Here is a 25,217-nt window from a genome sequence, read left to right as displayed (position 1 = left end):
CGCGGGGCAAGAGGGCTTGGGCACCCTCTTGCCCCGATGTCGTCGGGGGCGGGGGTGGATTCTGTAACCGGTGTTGTTTTTGACAGACACCGGTTATAGAATCCAGCTTTTAGGCGAAGGACTGGCTCCTAAAAGCCCTTGTTTTGGATGTTTGGGGCTTAGGCTTTTTTTTAGGTTGATTATATGGTATAAGTTTAGACGTAGTGGTGGTCTGGGCGTTTAACAGCTGAACGTAGAGGCAAGCCATTATCAAAAAAACCCTCTTTTTGGACGTTTTTTTTTTTTTTATAATGGACATTTTCCCTGCTTCTACTTTCAACGTTTAAGACCTTAGGCCAAAAGGGGACTTAGACGTTTTTTTTTTATTATGCCCCTCTAAGTTAGCGCACCTTAGTAAAAGAGGGGGCAAGTTTCCCCCCCCCAAAAAAAATTAAAAAAACCAGCACTATTGCTTTCTATGGAAAACACTTACTAGCTGATATTCAGTCAGCAGCAGTCATCATTTTTTGTTTGGTTGGCTTTTTTTTGTCTGTTGCCAGCGCTATAACTGAAAATTCAATGTCGCTGTGTGGGCTTCGGCATTGAATTTCTATTTTTTTCTAATGCCAGCTAGCACGTGCCCATTTCATTCAATAGCCAGACACAAAATATAAAGCCTACTGGCTTAATGTGTAATTCAGGATTAAATACAAGTTATTGCTATTGACTTATTTGAGTGTGAAAGGGCTGGCAGTTTAATATCTTGTGAACTGTGTTTCTCTGTACACTTCATTTCCAAAATTACGCTCTGCCGCAATTCCAATGAATAAAGAGTTAAGACTCCAGTCTGTGCAATCAGGGGTTATTTCCTGCTCTGACCCTAAGGAATGGAATAAACTTCCATCTTATATCGGAAAGCGAGATAATACTTTAATGTTTAAAAAAATAAATGACTGAAGCGGTATTTATTCTATCATATGAAATACCCAGAAGAATAATGGAATGTTATGGACGAGATTGGGACATTGCTTTATGAAGTTGTTGGGTTGGAGAGGATTTAAGATTGTATTGCAATTTGTTAGACGTTGCATGTATATTATGAAAAGCCAAAAAACTAAGAAAAGACTGCAGAGTGGAAGGTACAAGGTACAGGAATCTTTATTAAAAGTCTATACAAAATTGTAATCCATAAAAAATGGCTCTCGTAGACATGGGTCCGTACTCCACGTATACGAGAGCTATTTTTTATGGATTGCAATTGGGCTTCCTATCTATTTTCACATTCATTCTGCAGCTCCGCCATACTTCTCCGCCCTTATCTCTCCCTACACTTCTCTCTTGAAATTCCACCCATCGGATAAATCTCCGATCTGCCCCTTTCTTCTCTACCGCCAACTCCAGACTCCTTTCCTTTTATCTTGTCGCACCGTGTGCCTGGAATAGACTTCCTGAGTCAGTAAGTCAAGCTTCGTCTTTGGCCCTATTCAGATCTAGGCTAAAAGCCCATTTTTCTGAGACTGTTTTTAATTTCTACTCCTAGTCACATGTTCAGTACCCATGCTTGTTTAACATTCGTACGGTAAGTAGAGAAGCTGGGTCTCTTCTCCCTTGAAAAGAGGAGACTGAGAGGGGACATGATCGAAACGTTCAAGATAATGAAGGGAATAGACTTAGTAGATAAAGACAGGTTGTTCACCCTCTCCAAGGTAGAGAGAACGAGAGGGCACTCTCTAAAGTTAAAAGGGGATAGATTCCGTACAAACATAAGGAAATTCTTCTTCACCCAGAGAGTGGTGGAAAACTGGAACGCTCTTCCAGAGGCTGTTATAGGGGAAAACACCCTGCAGTGATTCAAGACAAGGTTAGACATGTTCCTGCTGAACCAGAACGAACGCAGGCAGGGCTAATCTCAGTTAGGGCACTAATCTTTGACCTGGGGGCCGCCGTGTGAACGGACTGCTAGGTGGGATGGACCACTGGTCTGACCCAACAGCGGCAAATTCTTATGTTCTTATGTTTGTCTTTCTTGATTAGATTGTAAGTTCTGTCGAGCAGGGAATGTCTCTTGCATGTTTATTGTACAGTGCTGTGTACATCTAGAAGCACTACAGAAATGATAAGCAATAATAGTAGTAGTAGTGACTACTTCATCCTTATTGGTTAAACCTATTGTATTTTTGCCCTAGACTCCCTTCCACATATAACACACCCCCCAAAAAAAACAAAAAACCCACAAACAGAAAAAAAGCCCTTTTTCATCTATGAGGGGCCACTGAAAAGTTCTCAGGCAACCAAGAAAAGAATGATGTGGAGCCATGTAACTTACATTTCATTTCAATGAGGCAAATGCATCTAGCAAATGGGCACAAGTATAGGGAAACCAAGCCATAGTGACATCACTAATGAGGTTGGCTCTTAGGCATTGGTGGAATGAGGCATTATGACATCACAGTATGAGGAGCCATTGAAAATTATCTGTCCAGCCAAGAAGAGAATGATGTGGAGCCATGAAACTTACTAGTTTATTCTATGCTTTTCTTGACACTTTCCATTTCATTTCATTGAACTCCCTACCAAAGGAATTAAAACTAGAAAAAGACTCCAAACATTTCAAGAAAGTAATGAAGACCTTACTTTTCTTATAATTCTTTAATTAATATCGGACTAATCCGGGGGGGGGGGGGGGGAGGAAGTGGGGTAATAATATGGTGAATATAGTTCACTACTTCATAGTTCATATATGAATTAAGCAGGCTATACAAAGGATGATACATTTAAATGACAACTAAAAGGTTTAGTATGTATATTTATAGAGGTTAATGATATAATAATAATAATAACAGCTTATATACCGCAATACCGTGAAGTTCTATGCGGTTTACAAAAGATTAAGCAAAGGTACAAATTGACTGACTTCCAGAGGGGAAGAAGAAAGAGAAGTAATTAGACAGGAAATTCATTGTTGAGGAGAAAAGTGATCAAAAGGACAGTAGGTCGCTATTGAGAGGAAAGAGATAAGTGGATCAGTTGTCAAGATGTTTTAGGAACAGGTGTGTTTTTAGACGTTTCCTAAATTCCTCATAAGTAGAGGGCGAAAGTAATTGTTCTAGGTCTTTACCCCATGATGCTGCTTGGTGTGAGAGAAGGAATTCATGGTGTTTTTCCAGTTTGCAACCTCTCACTGGGGGGGAAGCGAAGTTGGAATGTGAACTTCTCTTGTGTCTGTTGGTTGAGAAGGAGAAAAGGTCAGTAATGTATTTGGGGGCAAGTCCGTGTAATGCTTTAAAGCAGAAACAGGCAAATTTGAACTTTACGCGTGCCTCCATCGGCAGCCAATGTAGCTGCCGGTAGTAGGGTGTCACGTGGTCAAATTTTCTTAGTCCAAAGATTAGTCTGACTGCCACATTCTGCAACAGTTGTAGGCGTCGCATATTTTTTGGGGAAATTGCCAAATAGGCGATGTTACAGTAGTCAAGCAGGCTTAGTACGAGGGATTGGACTAGGATTCTAAAAATAAGTATAATGACTGGATATTGTATTCTTAATTGTTGAGTCAATGAAAGGATAGACTAAAGTAAATGATTTGTATGTGTATATGTATAATGGACATTTCAGAAACAATCTAATTCTATATGTAACACCATTACTAAGTTCTTTTGTCATAACTCCAGCAGTGAAGTGTTATTCCTTGTCTATAATTCATATATTATAACTCATGTACTGTATCATCATTACGGAAGTTAATTTTCATGTGTCTATCAAAGCTGCTCATGTAAACCGCTCTGAATTGACTTCATAGTCATTAATTTGCAGTATAAAAGCTTTAAATAAACAATAACTGGGGTCCTTTTACATCTATTAGCTATACCCTCATTAAAAGTTATTAATACAAGTCGCAATACAATCTTTTCTATAACAGCCCCTCAGTCCTGGAACAATCTCCCTCTTTATTTAAGAAAAGAAAAAAATGTAGACAAATTTAAGACCAAACTTAAAAGTTTTCTATTTACAGATGCTTTCAATGATTAAAATCTTCTGCATTGCCTATCTAATCTTCTTTGTTAATTGTCATTGTCTCCCTTCCTAATGTACTTCCCTTGAATTATTATTGAATTTAACAACGAATGTAACCATTAAATAACTTCCCTTTTGTTTTATTATTATACGTAGATGTAAATGTATTGATAACAGTTTAAATAAGTTTACTTTTTTTACCCAAATTTATTGTATGTCTGAATGATATGTTATCTAAATTTTTGAACTATTTGTACATCGCCTAGAATTTTGAATAGGCGATAAATCAAACTATTTAATAAACTTGGAAAGCCGCATTAGCGGCTTTATCGAACGCACATTTTTAGTGTGCGCTATCCTCCGCGCTAGCCAAAAAACTACCGCCTGCTCAAGAGGAGGCGGTAGCGGCTAGTGCGGCCAGCAAATTAGCGCGCGCTATTATGCGCATTATACCGCTAATGCGGCTTCATAAAAGGAGCCCCTAGTGCGCACTAAATCGGTTAGCGCACCTTGGTAAAAGGACCCCCCCCCACACACACGTTTGCTTGTTGCAAGTTTCCGGGTCTCGCTGCGTCTTTGTCAGGCAGAAACTGACAAAGACGCAGCGAGACCCGGAAACCTGCAGCACGCGCGAGGCCAGCTGCGGAAACCCTGAGAGAACAATAACAAGTTTTATGGCTCCACGTCACTTTTTGGGGGGGATCGAGCTGAGAACGTTTCTGCGGCGCCCACCCCCCATATCGTGAAGGTACTAACGCCTACATCGTTGCCTAGGTGCCGGTGTCTACCTATCTCGTTCGGTATCTAAGTTTTTCATCTCATCTTCGAGCGCAACGGATTACAGAAGTGCAGAGAAATAAGCATCAGGAAAGACTTATTTGTGACTTTCTATCTGCAGGCATAATACTGTTACACATGTCTGAATAGCATAGTGAGGGGTTTTTTTTGACACTAGTTACACAGTCATTGCCAGTAGCATAACTCTATTTATAGGAAATCATAGGGGCTCTCAATTGGTATAAAAATAAAAAGTCTAAATCACACAAAATGAGCAAGATGAGGGTGAACAACACCATTAAGTGCCGAATTGGTAAGAACAAACTGAGGAAAATTGTCTTGCTGTGATAATGAGAGGAAGAAAAAAAAAGGTAGGTGGAATGGTTGGAGCCTTAGAAACAGAAATTGTGTCAATGCCTACTTTTGTCTTCTTGCTGCCGCCTGCGTACGGCTCATGTAGCTTGATATTTAACCGAGTCCCTCTGCGTCAGTCCTTTCTGACCTCAAAGAAATCGGTTTTTAAATAGGAACCATAATGGACCCAAATTTTCCAAAACCTGCGTCCTTAGAGCAGCAGCTGGTTTATGGCATAAGTGCACCGCCTGCCAGTTTCTTTTTCAGCTGCGCTACCTGGATTGGGGGCCCCTGAAATTCTTACAGTTCATCTCGGCACTATACTGGCTAGCGCTAAGGCAACGTAAGAGTTTAGACATAGCTGATGGTATCTGGCTCCTATCTACACAGCCTCGTGCTACTACTATTAATTATTTCTGTAGCACTACCAGATTTACACAGCGGTTTGCGGTTTGGTTTCCCCAGCAACGTTCCTGCCTTGATCTCCGACGCTGGCTGACTTTTCACGATGCCTCTCCTCCTCACCCCCAGCCCAGCAGCGGCAGCAGCCTAGTGGCATTTGCTAGGCCGGCCCACTTTGATAATTTGAGGCGGGCTGGCCTAGCAAAAGCCGCTAGGCTACCCAGCCTAGCGAATGCTGAACAGTGAGCAGGTAAGGGAGAAGGGGTATTACTGGTCAAGGGGGAGGTATAAAGAACGGAGAAGGGCTACTGCTGGACAGGGGGAGCAGGGAAGGGGTGCTGCTGGACAGGGAGGAGGTAAAAGTAAGGGAGAAGGGAAGACAGACAGGGGACAGAGAGAAAGAAAGAAAAAAAAGAAATGCTGAAGTCTACACATCTATTCTAGCACCCGTTAATGTAACGGGCTAAAAAACTAGTGTTTATCATAAAGTAAACTAAAACAGTTTCTTGATCATATGTCTCTTTAGCTATAAATTACAATATTATTATTAAGACTTAGCCAAAAGGAAAAATTTATAAACTATAAAGAGTTTTACCTCATGCAAAATTTTCATTTCTTTAATAAGACATTAACTATTTTTTGTGAGGCCCTCTAAGTACCTACAAATCCAAAATGTGGCCCTGCAAAGGGTTTGAGTTTGAGACCACTGTATCAAAGGTTCCAGTAAGGATTTTTTAAAATTAAACTGAATGGATCAATATTTAAACTTCATGGTCCATATTTTATTTAAATGCTGACCACAACATTTGAATTCATCCCAATTATTCAGCCCAGGCCACTATGGGGTAATTTTATCATCAGAAGCCTCTATTTAGGTACCCAGCAGACATTTAAGGGGAAATTCTAGAAATGGTGCATACAGTACTTTAGGGGTATAGTAGGGTGGACTTTATACGTTCCATCTTTTGATTGGGCCCACATAGAAATTGCCCCCTCACAATTCTTCATTCTTTGTCTGTGTAATGCTTTCTAGTAAGAATGCATTTTAAAATCTATAATTCAAAAAAATAAGTAAGTTAAGTCTATATGCAACATGGCAAATATTATTTACTAACATAAGAACATAAGCAGTGCCTCTGCTGGGTCAGACCAGAGGTCCATCATGCCCAGCAGTCCACTCACGCGGCGGCCCATCAGGTCCAGGACCTGTATAGTGATCCTCTATCCATATCCTTCTATCCGCTTTTCCTTCAGGAAATTGTCTAATCCCTTCTTGAACCCCAATTCCGTACTCTGTCCTATCATGTCCTCTGGAAGCACATTCCAGGTGTCCACCACCCTTTGGGTAAAGAAGAACTAGCACTGGTTCTGAATCTGTCCCCTCTTAATTTTTCCGAATGGCCTCTCGTTCTTGTAGTTTTCGAAAGTTTGAAAAATCTGTCCCTCTCCACTTTCTCTATGCCCTTCAAGATCTTGTAAGTCTCTATCATGTCCCCTCTAAGTCTCCGCTTCTCCAGGGAAAAGAGCCCCAGTTTCTCCAATCTTTCAGCGTATGAAAGGTTTTCCATACCTTTTATCAATCGTGTCGCTCTTTTCTGAACCCACTCGAGTATCGCCATATCCTTCTTAAGGTACGGTGACCAATACTGGACACAGTACTCCAGATGCGGGTGCACCATCGCCCGATACAACTGCAGGATAACTTCTTTTGTTCTAGTTGTAATACTTTTCTTGATAGTACCTAGTATTATATTCGCCTTCTTAGCGGCCGCTGCGCACTGTGCCGACGGCTTCATTGTCTTGTCTTGTCCAAGAAAATTATTTCCTCTCCCTGCGTCTTCTTTAGAAAATATTTTTTAAAAATATTTTTTATATAACACATTATAAAAACAGAGCACACCTTCAGCTTGTATTACACTGTCTTCGGGGACTCACCTTTCAAATTCAGGGGGGCGACAAAAAAGGCATTGCAGACACTGACATAAAATCAATGGTGAGATACCACTATTTTTTTAAAACCTCAGCAATACCATATTGGTAATCTGCTGCCACACAGTGAATTGATGTGTTTGTCCATTTTGAGCAGACAAGGCCAAAAAATAAGTACTGACTGATGGTTACACCTCCTTAATTATTTTTCTTCACTTGACATGGGGAAGATGTAGCACACTCATGTCTACACTGGAGATTTCACACCTTTAACCCCCATTCTAATGTGAAAAGCAATGTCAATGGCCTGAAGTTGTTTTTCAAAACATCTGTAATATAAGACCAGACATCTTAATCCTTTTCTTACTTAATACCACAGTTAGTTGTGTGTGAGATGGCTAGACCGATCAACTGAGGGATGCAGATAATTAATTCACAAATCCAGGACGGTAATTCAAAGGTTACTGGAGGTCGTTAAGCTGTGAATTAATGTTCCTGTTCAAACTATCCAGAATCTAGACTTGAGAACGCAGAAGTAATTTTTTTTTTATTGTTTAAATAAATATGTATATATACATATGAGAGCTAATATTGGAGCTGGTATAGCACAGTTACTTACCGTAACAGGGGTTATCCAGGGACAGCAGGCAGACATTTTCACGTATGGATAATGTCACCAAAGGAGCCCCAGGACGGACCACTTTAAAAGTGCATCTCCACTTTAAGATCTTAGAAAGTTCACGACAGCCCAAACCGCATATGCGTGAGTGCCTTCCCACCTGACGTAGGGCACACAGTCCCTCAGTTAAGATAAGCCAGCTAAGAAGCCAACCCAGGGAGGTAGGTGGGTTCTGAGAATATCTGCCTGCTGTCCCTGGATAACACCTGTTACAGTAAGTAACTGTGCTTTATCCCAGGACAAGCAGGCAGCATATTCTCACGTATGGGTGACCTCCAAGCTAACAGAAAAGGGATGGTGGAAGAGTTGGTCTTAAGAAAATAAATGTTGCAATACAGATTGGCCAAAGTGTCCATCCCGTCTGGAAAAAGACTCCAGACAATAGTGAAAAGTGAATGTATGAACTGAGGACCAGATGGCAGCTTTACAGATTTCCTCAATAGGAGTAGATCTGAGGAAAGCAATAGAAGCTGCCATAACTTTAATTTTGTGGGCTGTGACACAACTCTCCAGTGCCAGGCCAGTCTGAGCATAACAGAACGAGATACAGGCAGCCAGCCAGTTGGAAATAGTTCTTTTGGAAACAGGATGCCCCAACTTGTTCGGATCAAAAGATATGAACAATTGGGGAGATGTTTGATGAGGCTTTGTCCGGTCAATGTAATAGGCTAGAGCTCGTTTACAATCCAAAGAATGCAAAGCAGTTTCTCCAGCATGAGAATGAGGCTTAGGAAAAAAACACTGGTAGAACAATTGACTGATTGAAGTGAAAGCCAGTGACAACTTTTGGAAGAAACTTTGGATGTGTACGCAGAACCTCTTTATTATGATGAAAAATGGTGAAGGGTGGATCTGCTACTAATGCTTGTAACTCACTGACCCTTCTGGCAGAGGTGAGAGCAATAAGGAAAACCACTTTCCAGGTAATGAACTTAAAATGAGCTGTGGCCATTGGTTAAAATGGTGGCTTCATTAAACTGGAAAGTACTACATTAAGGTCCCAGACAACAGGTGGAGGTTTGAGAGGTCCCTTCATGAATCTGGAGACCAAAGGATGAGCAGTAAGAGGTTTACCCTCAACTGGCATGTGAAAAACTGTAATAGCACTGAGATGGACTCTGACAGATGTAGATTTGAGGCCAGAATCAGAGCGATGAAGCAGATAATCCAACACCAAATCCACTGATAATGAAGATGGATTATGATGATGGAGAAGACACCAGGAAGAGAAGAGTCTACTTTTGTTGATAACATTGTTGAGTGGCTGGTTTCCTGAATGCATCAAGAATTTGACGAACAGGCTGAGAAAGATGTAAGTGAGATGGATTCAGCCCGAGAGATACCAGCTGTCAGGTGTAGAGATTGCAGGTTGGGATGTAGAAGTGATTCCTGATTCTGAATAAGCAGAGTAAGAAACACTGGAAGAGGTATGGGCTCCCTGGGGCTGAATTGAAGTAGAAGGGAGAACCAATGTTGCCTGGGCCACCATGAGGCAATGAGAATCATGGTGGCTGCTTCTCTCTTGAGCTTGAACAGAGTTTTCAACATGAGAGGAATTGGATGGAATGCATATAGAAACAGGCCCGTCCAATCCAAGAGAAAAGCATCTGCTTCCAGACGGAGAAGAGAATAAAGTCGAGAGCAAAACTGGGGCAACTGGTGATTGTGAGGAGCTGCAAACATGCCTATTTGAGGAGTGCCCCATTGAGCAAAGATGGACTGGAGAGTTGCAGAATTGAGAGTCCATTCGTGAGGCTGAAGAATTCTGCTGAGGTTCTGCTATGGAATTCTTCTCCCCTTGAATATAGACAGCCTTCAAGAACAGATTGCAAGCTGTCGCCCAAGTCCAGATTTTTTGGGCCTCCTGACACAACAGGAGAGAACCCGTGCCTCCTTGCTTGTTTATGTAGTAATTACTACTTGATTGTGCAACGGAGGAGGACTTGAGGGCAGAGAAGATGAAAAGCTTTGAGGGCATAACACAATGCTCTAGGAAACTGATGTGAAATTTTCGCTCCCTGATGGTCCAAACACCCTGAGTCTGAATATTGTCCATATGATCCCCCCAGACATAAGGGGATGCGTCCGTCGCTATGACCTAGTGATGAGGGGGTAATGGAAAAAGAGACCTCTGGATAGATAGGAGGAGGTCATCCACCAGTGAACTGACTACACAGCTGCCACAGATATATGTTGTGAGAGACTATCGGTCGCTTGAGACCACTGAGACGCAAGGGCCACTGAGGAGTGCGAAGATGTAGTCTTGCCAGTGGTGTTACAGAATTAACGTCATTGAAAAACTACGCAAATATGGCTGTTACCTCATGTTCCCTACAGTCCAGACATGAGTCTACCAGACTTCGACCTTTTTCCAAAGTTGAAACAACCTGTGCGTGGACATTGTTTTGCATCTCTGGAAGAGCTTTCTTCCGCCGGGATCCAAGCCATTAGGCAACTGAACAAAAACAGTGTCTTAGATGTAATAATGATGCTTCCTGGACGTTGGGACTCGGTCATTGCAAAGCAGGGAAAAGGATTGTAAAGAAATACTTTAAAAAAAAAACAAAGCACAAAACATGTAAATAAAAAAAAAAATAGTGTGCATTATTTATGAAATTACCATATATTGGTAAGTATTCATGTATTAATGATTTCACACAAATGGGAAAATTAACACATGACCATTAATGTGAATATTGGAAAATCAGCCATTTTACTAAAAGTGGCCTCAACACACGGCTGGGGTTAGCTTTGGTCTCTTTTTTTTTAGCGAAGCTTAGTAAAAAGGACCCTTTATAATAGCATGCAGAAAGCGTAACATGCTAGCTAGCTAATGCTTCATCACCTACTCATGCCAAACCCCTGAGGGAAAGTTTTTGAAAAAAATGGAATATCATGGGGCTTAATACGTAGAAACAAGCTACCTACACCAAAATCCCTTATTGAAGCCATGTAGCAGCCTGTTTCCATGAGGTAATAACATACTAAAGGTCTTAATACCCTTTAGTAAAAGGGCCCCTTAATGCTTAAAGAGGCAATTTCTGAGCAGCCACCATGGCCGTCTTTATTGTAGATACTTTATTGCTAATTTTCAAAGAGAAGCTATGAGATTAGTTTCCCTTTAAAAATTTGCTACCGTGTTTCCCTGAAAATAAGCCCTAGTCACCAGTGCTTCTCCCCCCGACCCATCTCTCCCTCCCATCCGAACCGAAATACCTTATAACAAACCATCAGTGTCGGCAGCAATCTAGACAGGCTGCTTCGCAGCCTGGGTCGTTCCTCTGCCGCGTTGCTGATGATGTCATCAGTGATGCGGCAGAGGAACGGCCCAGGCCGTGAAGCAGCCTGTCTAGATTGCTGCCGATGCTGCCGGTTTGTTATAAGGTATTTATTTGTCGCATGGTTCAGATGGGAGGGAGAGATGGGTCGGCGGGGGGAGCGATGAGTGGGGGCGCAGCGGTGGTGAGGGGGAATAGAAAGATGCTTCACGGGGGATGGGAGGGATAGAAGCTGCAAGGGATGGAAGGGAGGGATAGAACCTGCAAGAGTTCTGCAGCACAGGGGAATGGGAGGGAGGGATAGAAAGATACTGCACAAGGAGATGGGTGAGAGGAGAGGAAATACGCTGCACATGTGTGGGAGAGAAAGGAAATAGGAAGAATTGGGGTAGAGGAGAGGAAGGGAGAGATGATCATCGTACATGAAAAAATTAAGACATCTCTGAAAAATAAGACCTGGTGTTTTTTTTGGACCCAAAATTAATATGACAGTGTCTTTTTTGGGGGGCAACACGGTAGTACTCACTGAAAATAGCCATGCAATTTTCACTAGCTATTAGTTCAAATGGTAGAGGGGAGAAAAAAAAAATACACACTATGGAAATACTGAGTATGCAAGTCATCAGAAACAGTCATCAGAAAACCAAGAGATTCCCCTTGTATTAGTGCACATTAAGGTGGATACATTATGAAGACTGTGCCTAATATTTAACCGCTCCAATTAGGGTGATTTTCACACAGACCAAATTACATGGATACATTTCTGTTTACTGAACACAATATTGATGGAAGTCATTTTGTTCTGCTATTGATGAGGGAAGACGAAGGCAAAAACAATGGAGTCTAGACAATGCTTTCTCTAGGGAATACAGGGAGGCTCCATAAGTCTTGAAACGAGGATAATGAACGAAAATCATTGAGGCAATATTTTTGAAAGAAAATTTGTCTTGGATTTTCCTTTAAAGGCACCTGCAGGGTTTAGAACTCCAGGGAGTTAAAAAAAAAAAATAAAAAAAGTTACCCAGAAATGCTAATGCAGTAGCGTCCTTTGATGAATTCCCCCCTCAGGGTGTCTTTTATTAAAGATTAGTCCATGCTCTCTGCCAGAGGACCTATTTTATTCCTACGAGCCCTGAGCGCTGATCTTTAGCGCAAGACCCTCTGTGCAATTTTTTTTCCAAATATGGAGCGCTATGGATGTGCATTTGGTGTGTTGGTGCACTTTAAAAAAAATTAGGGCTCCTTTCACCAAGCTATGGTAGCAGCTGCTGCTGCGGTAATCACTTTGACACCCATAGGGATTTAATGTGTGTCAGAGCATTTGTCGTGTGGCAGCCACTATCGTAGCGTAAAAAAAAAGGGGGCTAGTGCACCCCAAATTGAATGCCTATTAACTTATGAATTCATGTATGTATATCTCTGAAATGAACTGAGAGAAAAAAATTCTAGAAAATTGAAAAAGAAGCCAAAAATCCCCCCCCCCTCCAAAAAAAAGGCTTTTTTTTTCTATGGGGATATTCCTATAGAACAATGTTTTGCAAACTTTCCCCCTCTTTTACTAAGGTGCGCTATGCTTTTTAGTGCACGCTAAATGCTAACGTGTGCATGTTATCCTATGGACGTATTAGTGGTTAGCACACACGTTGATTTAGCGCGCACTAAACACGCTCTAAAACGCTTAGCACACCTTAGTAAAAGAGGGACCCTTATGAAGCTGCGGCACACTAAACTGGTGGCCATGGCTCGAGGGCATTTGGAAGTGCGCAGATGTCGATGCGATGACATCACACATATGTGTGATGTCATCATGTAGACATCCACGCATGCCCAAAAGCCCTTCAGATGGGGCCCTTTAAGCGCGGGGGTGCTTAAAGAGAAGAGGTGGAGAGAGGACGAGAGGTACCGGGGAGGACGAGAGGCGATGGCGCCGGCTAACTGCCTACAGGATTTGCCTCTCGCCACGGGAGGCATGTCTTGTAGGCAAGTCAGCAGCTGCTAGCACCTCTCCACCTCCCTGGCATCTCGCGGCACACAGTTTGTGATACACTGCTATAGAAGATGCATTCCAGAAAGAAGAAAAGTCCCCTTCGTGCTTCAAATCCCATTTCAAATCTATTTTGTGTTTCTAAGAAATGTACGGAATTTTTTTTTCACAAATCACTTGAGGTGTCCTTTCTCTGATACAATCTGTAACTCATTTGTTTTATTGCAGACTACAAGGTTTGTCCTTCAGCCGGTACAATTCAAATTGTATTGACCAAATGCTGCTTGTACTAATCCTCTTCTGTCACACAAGACACAATATAAATGAAAGGTGGCATTTAAATTGAGCAAGTTACTTAAATATTGTCTAGTAATCCATCAACCCGTGAAGGCTTCTTAAACAGTGACGAATGCTTTTCTAAGAGGAAATCTGCCGTATACTCTTGCCCATAGAACACTTCTATAAACAATTTATGTATTCCAGAACTTAAAAATCTCTGCAGACTTGTGCTACAAATTTATGCAGGATTTTCAAGAGAATAGGGTGGGGGAGGCAGAAGGAGAGAGGTGCTAGGCCTTAGGCCAGTATAAGCATAGGGCTAGATTCGATGCGTGGCGCTCAAAAGTGGGCCCCGAAAACCTGGCGCTAAGCATTATTTTATAAAGGGTGCACACCCTTCATAGGAATAGCGCTTCACTTCAATTCCTGTGCTCTAATGTTAAGTCTCACACAAAAAAAAAGACTATTCCTCCACAAGTCTAAAAGCAAGGGAAAAGAAGCAGTAGGAGATCTCTGGTGTTCAAGCTGATTTATTGTAATTTAAAGTCGACTCGACACGAATCGTGATTCGGCCATTACATCAGGAGTCTGTAAATTTGCAGATGACACCTTGTCCAATACTTATTGACTACATCAAAAGTAACAAAGCGCTGAAAATGTCCAAAGGCAAATCTTACAGACAAAATGTGGAGAATTTCAGCGCTTTGTTACTATTGGTGTAGTCAATAAGTATTGGAAAAGGTGTCGTCTGCAAATTTACAGACTCCTGATGTAATGGCCGAATCACGATTCGTATCGAGTCGACTTTAAATTGCAATAAATCAACTTGTTGAACCCCAGAGATTTCCTTGCTTCTTCCTCTCCTCCGCTGTATTTTCGCTTGTTCTAATATTAGATGCAAATTAGAGAATGACACGGTGACAAAATTCATCACCGTTGCCGTCCCTGTGGATAACCACGGGAAACCATCTTCATGTCATTCTTTAAGGAGAGAGGGAAGAATCAGAGTATGAATGCCCACAACCACTGACCCACAAGCTTTGCTTTGAAGAATGCTGGTGTAGAAGGACTGAGGTTGAAATAGACACTAGAAAATGACAAGGGATTATTTCCCGCGGTTATCCGCGGGGACGGGGACGGTGATGAATTTTGTCATTGTGTCATTCTCTAATGCAAATCTTATACCTGCTGAAACGTGGTCTAAATGCATCTATTTGGAACGCACCAGACACATCCGTGCCCTTCTCTTGACCATATCATCTTTAGAGATGCACCACTGTGGGCGATAGGTGCCCTGGCACGTAGAATGGATGCACACGTACATTTTAATGAGTGTTGGAGTCTGTCAGTTTGTTATTCAAATGATTGCACACACATCTCTGGTACACCCACAATTTTGGATGTGCAAATCTGGGCACATTTTACAGAATCCGAGGGATGGTACATATTAATTTGTAATACATAGTTATGTAATAATTAATACAACAATTGGACAAAACACACACACACACAGTCATAATTTGGGAAAATAGTTTTAGAAAGATGCAAGGCCAAATGTTAAGCTTTATTTTATTTCAAGATGCGAAGCGAGATATCTTAAGCTTTAATTTTTTTCCAAAGAATGAACCCTATGAATTTAAATTGGGTAGAAGACAGGTTTTTAATATGTTTTATAAAATCTATGTATGGAGTCTAGGCATAAGTGAAGAGGTCTGTACTGCCCCCAGGACCAGCATCTCTCCAGCTCCAGCTCCTCAACTCACTTCCGCTGGGTCTCCACATGCTGCAAATCACAGCAGACAGTCTGAAAGCTGCCACTCTGGCTGGCAGGGTCAATCTTGTACCAAGTCCCATCTTTATGATGCAACTTCCTAAGGGTGCAGCACAGGAAAGGCCTTACTGGCTAGAGTGGCAGGTTTCAGGTCTGTCCTGAGTTACAGCATATGCAGGCCTGGTGGGAGGAGCTGAGGAACTGGTGCAAGAGCTAGTCCCATGGAGAGAGTGTGTGGGGGGAGGGAGGGAAGGAGAGAGATAGAGATGCTGAGCTGGCCATTGAGGAATGAGGGAAGCCAGAAAGAGAGATGTGCTAGACCTGAAGAAGAGAGAGAAAGAGGATGAAGAGAGGGGGAAATGCTGTAACCAGACTAGGGAGTGAAAGAAAGAGAGAGAAACACCTGTAAGAAAGAAGTAAAAGAAAGAGGGCAGATGCTGGACTAAATTGGGAAAATTAAGACTGGATTAAAGAGAAGGGAAAAGATGATGGACCAATGGAGGGAAGTGGAGAGAGATGCCAGATCAAGAAGGGGAGGGAGGTCAGGGCTGGTTTGAAGGAGGAAGGGAAGAAAGAGACAGAGACACAGAAAAGATGATGGCCATAGAAGAAATCAGGACAGGGACACAGAGGGGCAAAACTGGACAGGATAGATAGAAACACAGAGAAACGATGAATGCTAGACATATATAAAGAGGAAACATCAAAAAGAGAGAGCTAAGACAAAAATCAGAGAAACATAGAGCAGACACACCAGGACTAAAACACTGCTCAGAAAACAAGGGTAGAAAAGTGTGTGCATGGGTCCGAATTTATTAATTGTAATTTGTCGGTTTTAGGAAATGTGCATCTTTGTTATCCCGGACCCCCTCAATCCCCACTTATCACTAGGTGTAAGGAGCAAAGAATGGAATTACCATTTGAGATTCAGCTAGATACTTCTACTTGTACACATGGATTAGCCACTTTTAGAAAGAGGATACAGAAACTGATGGAGCTTTGGTCTGACCCAGAATCTTGTGTCGATATGAATTACTTTGTTTTGTATGGGAGTTCTTGGATGAGTGGGAGGGGTCTTTTGCAGCATCCCCAACTCAGGGAATAAAGAGATTATTGTACTGGTGCATGATGGTGGCATCTATGGCAGTGACGCTGCTATGGCCTCTCCCTTCTTTCTCATTTATCCTTGTGTTAGTGCCGAAGGGAGAATTTAACCGGCCAGAGTGATGAAGAGGCAGTTATCTTTGGAGGTACGCTTCCTACTGATAGGGGCTCTGGAGGAACCTTAGGAACAAAGGGGCCCTTTTACTAAAGTGTATAAGCACTAATGTGTGCTCAACGCAGCTTAAAATGCCTTACCGTAATGCACCGTCAGGGATTGGCGTGGGTTCATAGACAACCCCGCGAAAGACAAAGGTGCGCGCCGACAACTGAGCGCAAGACGGAGGCGCGCGCCGAAAAAAATTACAGTTTTTAGGGGCTCCGACGGGGGGTTTTGTTGGGGAGTCCCCCCAGTTTACTTAATAGAGATCGCACCGGCGTTGTGGGGGGTTTGGGGGGTTGTAACCCTCCACATTTTACTGTAAACTTAACTTTTTCCCTAAAAACAGGGAAAAAGTGAAGTTTTCAGTAAAATGTGGGGGGTTACAACCCCCCAAACCCCCCACAACGCCCCCACAATGCGGCGCAATCTCTATTAAGTAAAGTGGGGGGTTACCCCCCACGCCCCCCCCCCGTCGGAGGCCTAAAAACAGTAATTTTCTACAGTGCGCGCCTCCACACTGCGCTCAATTGTCTGTGCGCGCTTTTGTCCCGGCACGCTTTTGACCTGACACCATTGGCGCGCACTACCCACATACTAATAAAATCAATTTATTTTTCACTTATTGGGGGTGAAGAGAATGAGTGTGTTTTCCACTAATCAGTTAGCAAAGCTACATCGCTGTGCACTTACCACCTACAAAGTAGGTATAAGAACATAAGAATAGCCTTACTGAGTCAGATCAATGGTCTATCAAGCAAAGTAGCCCACGGTGGCCAATCCAGGTCACTAGTGCCTGGCCAAAACCCAAAGAGTAGCAACATTCCATGCTACCGATCCAGGGCAAGCAGAGGCTTCCCCCAGGTCTTAATAACAGACTATGGACTTTTCCTCCAGGAATTTGTCCAAACCTTTCTTAAAACCAGCTATGCTATCCGCTTTTACCACAACCTCTGGCAACGCGTTCCAGAGCTTAACTATTCTCTGAGTGCAAAAAAAAATTCCTTCTATTGGTTTTAAAAGTATTTCCCTGTAACTTCATCGAGTGTCCCCTAGTCTTTTTAATTTTTGACAGAGGAATCGGTAAGTGCTCACATGCAAACGGCCCCACACTAATTGAAAAATTAGCATGTGGCCATTCATATTAGAAATGGAAAAACTGGCCATTTTACCTCGCAGAAAAATGGCCTTGGTGTATGGGAATGACAAGATAAGGACACGCGAAGGCCGCTTTTTATGGTTTATTCCGGTTTGTTGAATCATCTTTTTTACACTGTAATGCAAGGCGATGTACAATAAAAGCAACATATCTTGTACAAAACTGTATTTTTGGCTCATCTCCCTACTTTTGGCATGGGCCACAGGGTTTAAGCAACAATAATGGTTAGTGCTTAAGAAGACTGCCGATTTCTACCCTGTTTTCTCGAAAATAAGCCCTACCCCAAAAATAAGCCCTAGTTAAGATCGACCCTGAAAGCCCCCCTCCCCCAATGTCCCCGAGACTCCCCTACTTCATCCCTGACACTAGTGCTGCCCGATTTGCCAAAAAAGTCAGTCTCGTCAATTCAGTGACCCCCATCCTGGTGAGACCTGACATACTTCCACTCCGAAGTCTCCTAAAGCAGCAGCAGCGTTCTGAAGGGTAAAGGGAAAGCCCCGGTGAGGAAGGCCGTAAAGCAGCCCATTCACAGCATTGCTGCCGCTGCCGTTTTTGGAGGCCTCAGAGCGGAGGTATGTCAGTCTCATGGTGGGAGGGTTAGTGAGGTTCTGTTGCATAGGCGGATGGGAGGAAGGGATAGAAAGATGTAGCACAAGGGTAAGGGTGAGAGGGGAGGAAAGATGCTGCACATGGCAGGGAGGCAGAAAGAAAAGAGGAAAAATTGGGATGGAAGAGAGGAAGGGAGAGATGATTTTTGTACATGAAAAAAAAAATAAGACATCCCCCGAAAATAAGCCCTAAGGTGTTTTTTGGACCCAAAATTAATATGACACTCTTATTAGGTAGTAGGAGGTCAAGAGGAATGGCACAAGCAACATCTTCTGGATAAGAGCGCAGGTGTGGACTCGTGAACCTTCTACGTTTCACTCGTAGGCACCTTCTTTCTCCCTCAGGCCTACGTGAATAGTTGAAGAATACAGGAATTTGATTTGGATCAGCAGAAATTGGCTGAATTAACAGTTTCTTTTTACTGAATCTCGGGTATGCATCCTATCTACCTCTGCAATTGCCCCAGCTGGAAAACGCAAAAAAAGCAGGGGAGACAGAAAGAAAGACACACACACACACACACGGGGTCAGGGGGAGAGACAGAAAGAAAGGCAGACAGACAGAAAGACAGTGGGGCAGGGAGAGAGACAGAAAGAAAGGGAGAGAGACAGAAAGAAAGATAGACAGACAGACACTCAAAAAGAAAGACAGAGACAGACAGGGGGCCAGGGAAAGAGACAGAAAGAAAGACAGACAGACAGAAAGAAAGAAAGAAAGAAAGAAAGGGGGCAGGGAGAAAAAAGACCAACATAAAGAAAGAAAGAAACGCCTCAGCGCCCCATTGTGCTAAAAGTCTACACATCTATTTTAGCATCCGTTAATTTAACGGGCTTAAACACTAGTTCTATATATTATGCATTTAAAAAATTGGTGCCAAACAAGCTTTCTACCTAACTGTTATTCTATAAACAGTCCTTAAAGATAGGCGCGGCCTATAGAATCGAACTTTTGCATGGGAGCAGTGCATAAAGTTAGGTGCAGATGTCCTTTATTCTATAATTACATGGGTAACTTTGAAGAACGCCCCTGATCCTAATTCCCTCCATGAGCACTAAGCTTAGACTCCCCTTTGTCCTATGTGATTCCACCTCATCAACCCCCCCTCCCCCCAACCTCCCTACATAAGCACTATTTTCTGACACTTTTATCCTGTGTGTCTGTCACAATTAGATTGTAAGCTCTTTCGAGCAGGAACCATCTCTCGCGTGTACAATGAGCAGCATTGCGTGCATCTGGTAGTGCTGGCGAAATAATAAATTGTTGTTGTTGATCCGCTCATGACCCGCTCATTTCTCAGGTTAGGCGCTGCATGCAAATTTTAGGCGCAGATCTCACGCCTAAATTTGCATGCATCCATTTAAATTAAAACAATCAGTGCTAATAATTGCTTGTTAAGAAGCCAGTTATCAGAGCTAATTGGCTTGTTCTTTAATTAAGTTGCGCATGCAACTTGGACATGCACCCAAATTTACGCACCCAACTCAAAGTGCCACTTATAGAATTGAGAGGATAATGTACACATCTATCAGCTGAATATTGTTATTTACATATGTATATTTATACATGCAGCTGACAGTGTACTTGAAATGTCCCAAACCCCACTCCTTTTTGGTCGTATAATTCTAGACATATCAGTATGGCCCTCGTTTACAAAAGCGCACTAAGGGCTCCTTTTACTAAGCTGCGTTAGCGTTTTTAACGCACGCATTTTAGCGCCTGCTAAACCCGCACTACGCAGCTAGAACTAACGCCAGCTCAACACTGGCGTTAAGGTCTAGCGCGCGCTATTCCGCGCATTAAAGCCCTAACGCAGCTTAGTAAAAGGAGCCCTAAGCGTTTTAGCGTGGATTTAGCGCGTGCTAAATCAACGCATGCGCTAATGCGCCCATAGGATAACATGCACGCATTAGCGTATACCGCGCGCTAAAAATGTTAGCGCACCATTGTAAAAGAGGGGGGTATGTTTGTCTTAATTTTCAGTCTCAATGACACTTGGGTCATGTTTTAGTTAATGCAGTACTTTGTTAAGGAAATGCCCTCTGCCTCTAGTTTAAAACCCATCAAGGGCATTAATCTTTTTCTGCCCAGTGATAGCTTTTTGGTGTGCTCCAATTAATCCCCCTTTCTTTTGGTGAATTTTTCCACTCCTGGTGATGAGAAATGGCTAATGCATGGTGACAAATGCTTCTTCCCTTCAATCTGTTGCCGGAGATTAATGCTGTGTCATGCTGGAGTTGAACTGATCTATACATTACAAAAGTCTTGTTTTATCAAATTGAATAGCCGGTATCACTTGTCTGCCAGCAACAGAGCTGCTTAACGACTACATGGCACATTGTAGAAGCATTACTAAACTCTATTTTGAAGCTTCTGAGAAAAAACCCCCCCAACAAAACAGGAATTTTGTTATTGCTGAAATCTGCGAGATTAATACAGCCTAGAAAATAAAATCATTATTAGGTCAAAATTTAAACTCCGTGGTTGGCATTCCTTTTCAAACAGTGGCTGCGGCATTTAAGCAGATATCCCAAATTAGCATCACCTAATTTTCAGATATTGATATGGAATGTCTGGGCATAGTGGGAGACAATAGCATTATTTAGATACTGGTAATTTTCAGCACTGGTATCCAGATAGATATCTGGACAAATTGGAGCCTGCTTTTTCGCTGTCTTAAACTGCCCTAGTCAAGATTTCTTAATTACACTTCTCCAGACTGAGGGCTAGATTCACTAACCTGCCCGACAGGGCCCGATCCGGGCAGGTCCGACGAATTCACATAACTGCAACATACAGTGGAGGGCGATCGGAGGAACGCCCCCATCTGCCGGCATGGATCGCTCTATAGCGATCCCCGCGCCTGCACAGACCATCTTTTCTTTTTGTTTACTTTTTTTTTACAGCTCGTGATTTTAACCCGCTTTAAGCCTGTGGGTTAAAACCACGGGCTTACACTGCGGCGAAGGGTGGGAGAGGCAGGCAGGCGATGAGGGCAGCTCGGGGCAGGCAGGAGGTTGGGGCAGGCAGGCGATCAGGGCAGCTACAGTCGAGGCGGGAAGGCAAGCAGATCGGGGAAGCAGGAGATCGGAGCTCACAGGGCTGAGAGCAGGGCAGCAGAAGGAAGTCGGAAAGGGCTTCAGCGACTGGTCCTTGGCAGTCGCTTTTTTTGAGTTGATCGACCAGCACAGTCGGATCGGGAAATTTGTTTAGTGAATCGCATCCCTGCCTACTTTGCATGCAGTTCCCCTCATTTGCATGCGCGGATCGGAAGCGGATCACAAAACTGCAGGAGGGAAATCGGGTCGCAAAGGGCTCGCAAACCGACCGGTACACGATCGGTTTGCTTAGAAAATCTAGCCCTAGGTTCAAGGCGATTTACAAGATAAGAGGCCCATCATGGGGAAAAGTTACATCATAAGAGGTAGAGTGTTTCAGGAAAAAAACCCATTGTCGAGGAGGGTTGCATTGTTACGAGAGGGGAAGCAGTTACAATACATTAAGGAGCAGGCCTAGGTAACAACATAGGGTAAAGTTACATCAAATGGAAGTAGGGGAGGAAGAATTCCTTCAATAGGTATACAGTGGTGCCTCGCATAACGGACGCCTCGCACAGCGAACGCTGCGCACAACGAACTTCAGGTCTTGCTTCCCACAACGAACTTCGTTTCACACAACGAAGTCGCCCGAGCTGCATCGCTTAACTGCCCTCTCTCCGCCTGGCTCCCTGTGCAGTGGCGCTACATATTTTAAACCCCCCTGCCGCCGCTGCTGCATATTTTTAAGCCTCTGCCGCCACCGCATATTTTTAAACCTCCCCCCGCCGCCACATATTTTTTTAAAAAAGCCACCACTGCTGCAACTTTAATCTCACCCGCTCACTCGAACTGGTGGTCTAGCAAATTTCCCAGCCAGAAGCGCAGACAGAGATCAAGAGCAAGCCTTCTGTGCTACTGCCTGGGCCTGCGCTGATCTCTGAATGGCTGCAGTCAGCTCTCGCGGGACTCACAAGAACTAACTGCAGCCAGCTCTCGCGGGACTCACAAGAACTAACTGCAGCCATTCGGAGATCGGCATGGGCCCACACAGGCGTGCAGAGGAATTGCTCCTGATCTCTGCGCTTCTGGCCTGTACGCCACTGGCTGGGAAAGATGGGAGGAATTAAAAAAGGTACTGGGGAGTATGTGGGGGGTGATTATAATACACAGCAAGGATCAACAAAACCCCTGTCTCCCCTCCCCTTCACATATATCCCCTCTATATCATGCTAACAGCTCTAACAAGATAAATTTATCTTTTTTTTATGTCATCTTAGCATATTTTATGCTACAGAACGAATTATTTTTTTTAACATGTATTGTTATGGGAAAACACGTTTCACATAACGAACTTTTCGCATAACAAACTTGCTCCTGGAACGAATTAAGTTTGTTGTGTGAGGCACCACTGTATTAAAATGTAAATAAACGTGGAAACTTGGAAATATGGAGACATCTCACTGAGTACTGGTGAGGGAGATGTATCTCCAGATACATTCTTCCCAAGCTCTGCATCCAGACTTCTCTACTTTACCCGGATGGTGCCGAAACAGGCTGCAGGGATTTCCAGTGGCATTATCAATGGACCCATACAGAGACATAATGATAACGGGGGAAATTCTCTAAGTGGCACTCAAAAATTGGCATTGAAAAGAATCGTCAATTCCCATGCACGACTTTAGACACCAGACAATGCTTGCCGAAAACTGGTATAAATGCTGGCACTCAAATTAGGCGCATCGAGGCAGTATTCTATAACTACAAGCACGACTCTTCAGAATGCCCCGAAACACCCGTGGCCATGCCCCGTTTAGAGTTATGCACTAGTAGAGTTAGGCATCATGCCTTCTAGAATAGCATCCAGTCCAGTCCAGTTTGTGTCTGCCCCGACCTTGAAAAAGAAGCACGAAACGCGTCGGCAAGGGGATGAACTAAAATTAAGAACAACCGATGAAAAAATATAATGCACATAGCACTGGAAAATATGCGTTTTTAGGGCACACACAAAATGGTAAACTGCGTGGTACGCTTCTAGAATAACGCCAGCTCAATGCTGGCATTAAGGTCTAGCGCGCGCAATTCTGCGCGTTGAGGCCCTAACGCACCTTTGTAAAAGGAGCCCTGAGTGAAGAATATTGAGCGACTAAATTTGAAGAGTTCAGTGAAATTTCATTGCCATTAAGTCATATCTATCTGTAGAGTCTGCAGTTTTCTATTTCTTTTTTTTTTTTTTTGAAAGGCTTCTACTATTTTTGCCCAGGAGCAATGTCACCAGTCTATAGTTTCCTGGTTCACCCCTGGAGCCCTTTTAAAAACTGGCGTCATGCTGGCTACCCTTCTGTCCTCAGATATTATAGCCATTTTTAAATGATGGGTTACAGATTGCAGGGAACAGGTTAGTAATTTCATGTTTGAGCGCCTTCAGATCCTTTAAGTCAACTATCGCACTGTTCTGGCGACTTGTTACTCGTTAGTTTGCCAATTTGCTCTATTACATCTTCTACGTACATTTATAGTGATTTGGGGCTCCTTTTACGAAGGCGCGGTAGCGGTTTAACGCGCGAAATACCATGCACTGAACTGCCGGCCGCGCTAGCCGCTACCGCCTCCTCTTGAGCAGGCGGTAGTTTTTCGGCTAGCGCGGGGGTTAGGGCGTGATTGAAAGCCGCGCGCGCTAACGCGGCTTCGTAAAAGGAGCCCTTGGTTTTTCTGAATCACCGCCCTCAAAGATTTCCAGCATCCTTCTCAGTAAAGACCAAGGCAAAAATCCCATTCAATTTTTCTGCTCTAGCCTTATCCCAGAGCTCTCCGTTTACCTTTTGGGCATATAGGCATCCAACTGATTTCCTGACAGACTTTTAGATTAGTTTCATTTCTCTATTGGCAATCTTCTTTTCAAATTATCTCCCGGCCACCTTGTTACTCTTTTACATTTAACTTTGCAGTGCTTTTCCTTATCCCCGTTCTCTTGATTAGGTTCTGCCTTTTATTTTCGGATCGATGTTCTTTTGGCTTTCACTTCACCATTAAACCATTCTGCCATCTTTTGACTTTTTATATCATGTGGAATATACTTCCATGATGGTATTTTTTAAGATTATGTGTATGCCAACTGCTCCTTTTATTTATTTTTTTTATAATTTCCTCATTTGATCAAAGTTTCCTTTTTCAAAATTAAATCCAACAGTACTTTCCTTTAATTTTCTCCCTCCACTTATATTAAAATTTGTGATTATTTTTGTAATCACCATTACCCACTGCACTAGGTCCTTCTAGGTTTGAAGTAATCATCCTATTCCAAAACTAGCCGAAAAACATTATTTGTGACATCTAGAAGCTTTGTTTCACTAGAATATTCTGATAAAGCGTGTTCTCAATCAATACTGCGGTTACCAAATTTGTTAAGTTTCCCTTCCTTAAGAACATTAGCCATACTGGGTCAGGCCAGAGTTGCTAATCCAGATCACAAATACCTGGAAGAAACCAGGGGCAAGCAGTGGTTTCCCACCATGTCTGTCTGAATAGAAGACTATGGAGTTTTCCTCCAGGAACTTGTCCAAACCTTTTTTTATCTTCTTTTAACATTTCGCTCTCTGTCCTTGTAGATGGAAGTGTAACATACCACTATACTACTCTCCAGCCCACATAACCACTAGGTGGCTCTCACACTTCAAAGAGCGCTCAGAACATTTCTGTCTCCCAGCCAA

At 43.0% G+C, this 25,217-nt stretch overlaps 1 protein-coding gene across 1 annotated transcript in view; it reads right to left on the bottom strand.

Moving 5' to 3' along the window:
• Positions 1-25,217, bottom strand: part of CNTN5 (contactin 5) — a 1,460,727-nt gene that overhangs the window by 912,537 nt on the left and 522,973 nt on the right.

This window comes from Geotrypetes seraphini, chromosome 6 (genome assembly GCF_902459505.1).
Source record: "Geotrypetes seraphini chromosome 6, aGeoSer1.1, whole genome shotgun sequence".
NCBI lineage: Eukaryota > Metazoa > Chordata > Amphibia > Gymnophiona > Dermophiidae > Geotrypetes > Geotrypetes seraphini.
This window is presented reverse-complemented; position numbering and strand designations above follow the sequence as displayed.